Source organism: Brassica oleracea, chromosome C2 (genome assembly GCF_000695525.1).
Source record: "Brassica oleracea var. oleracea cultivar TO1000 chromosome C2, BOL, whole genome shotgun sequence".
NCBI lineage: Eukaryota > Viridiplantae > Streptophyta > Magnoliopsida > Brassicales > Brassicaceae > Brassica > Brassica oleracea.
In genome coordinates, this window is record NC_027749.1 from 48,780,821 (window position 1) to 48,783,135 (window position 2,315).

Consider the following 2,315-nt stretch of genomic DNA (forward strand, 5'->3'; position numbering starts at 1 on the left):
GGATCGATTTCATGGGACCATTCCCATCCTCTTACAACAATAAGTACATCTTTGTTGCTGTTGACTACGTTTCCAAGTGGGTAGAGGCCATAGCAAGTCCAACAAACGATGCCACAGTGGTGGTAAAGATGTTCAAATCTGTCATCTTTCCAAGATTTGGGGTGCCAAGAGTGGTGATTAGTGATGGAGGATCACATTTCATCAACAAAGTGTTCGACAAGCTGCTAAAGAAGAATGGCGTGAGACACAAGGTGGCGACTGCATACCACCCTCAGACAAGCGGACAGGTCGAAATCTCCAACCGAGAGATCAAAAGCATCCTACAGAAAACAGTGGGAGCAACAAGAAAAGACTGGTCAACCAAGCTAGATGATGCCTTATGGGCATACAGGACAACATACAAGACTCCTATTGGCACCACTCCCTTTAACCTTGTCTATGGGAAACCATGCCATCTCCCAGTGGAGTTGGAGTACAAATCAGCTTGGGCTGTCAAACAGATGAATTTTGATGTGAAACCCACAGCTGAGAGAAGGATGATCCAGCTAAACGAATTGGACGAGTTTCGACATATGGCATTCGAAAACTCCAAGATGTACAAGGAGCGCACAAAGGCGTATCATGATAGGAAGATCATTCCAAGGACTTTTGCTGCAAATGATCAAGTCCTACTCTTCAACTCTCGCCTGAGGTTGTTTCCCGGGCAGCTTAAATCCCGATGGGCTGGGCCTTTCACTATCAAAGAAGAAAAGCCCTATGGAGCAGTTGTGCTGTGGAGTCATGATGGTAGTGAGTTTGTTGTGAACGGTCAGCATCTAAAGCCATACCTAGCCTACACAGAAATCCCGAAGGAGAAGATGTCTCCCTCGGAGAACCGCCTCGAGCTTAGAGCACACCGAAAGTCAAGCTAATGACTGTAAACAAGCGCTTAGTGGGAGGCAACCCACTGGTAAGTGGGAATTAGAATTAGTTTTCATCTCGATTTGTTTTTTTTTTTTTTTTTTAAAAAAAACCTCTCCATCGATCGATCCGACAACGGATCGATCGATCACTAAGATGGTCCAATGCGTAACAAAGTGATCGATCGATCATGAAATCCTATCGATCGATGCGGATACCGAATTGATGGATCGAACAAAATCTCGGAAGCCTTTTTATAAACGCATCGATCGATCGCTATTTGTGCACAAACGCATCGATCGATCACTAAGATTACCCAATGCGTAACAAAGTGATCGATCGATCGGGATATCCAATCGATCGATGCAGATACCCAATCGATGGGTCGAACAAAATTTCGTAAGCCTTTTTATAAACACATCGATCGATCGGTATTTATACAAAAACCCATCGATCGATGCGTGTGCGGGAAACAGAATTATACAGCAAAACCCGACGTTTTTGGATCAAAACCTCAGAACTCTCACCCCCTCCGATTTCTCCTAAAATTCGACCCCCCCTTTCTCTCTCTATAATCATCCGATTTAAACAATTTTGGGCTCTATTCCACTTGATTTTTCGAGCTCTATCTGATTCCTACACTCGTTTTCACCCTAAGACAGATTCTATTTTGTAGAGAATGAAGCGCACGAAAACATCAGCAAAGAAGAACACACAAGAAGAGGTTTCGTCTCAGCGAGAGAAGCAAAGGCCAAAGAAGTGGGATAAGTCTGATACCACCCACTACAACAACATGAAGAAGGTAGTCGTTCCGGCTACACAACTAGCATGTCCTGAGACGATGACAAAGTTGGGAATCAAATCAGACATTGAAGGGCTGTTCCAGAACATGGGTCTAGGCCAACTATGCAACCTCAACGAACCCACTTATCCGGAGTTGGTACGCTAGTTCATAGCATCCGCATACGTCAGCCATCCCGATGATAGCCATCAGGAAGGTTTTCTGGCATCCATAGTGCAGAAAGTATACTTTGAGGTATCTTTCACATACCTCTGCGGACTATTTGGATTGAGTGCAGGGGAGAGGACATCTGGTCTTTATTGGACTTCGGAGCTGTTGAACTTCTGGGAAACGATTGGCACAGGAGTTTATAGATCTTCTCAGGCAAAGGAGTCACTTATCCGGAACCCAGTACTGAGATATGCCACACGCCTCATTGGCTCATTGCTATACGGGACAACCACAGCCGCATCAGTCACGCAATGGGAGTTGTGCCTCCTGTACCAAGGTGTGAGGCATTTGCTACCGGCATTTGGAAACTCTACATTCCCACCTGCTATTGCCTTCAACATGGGAGTGGTGCTGGCCGCAAACTTAGCAGGATACAAGGGGAAAGTAACCAAATCCAAGAGCA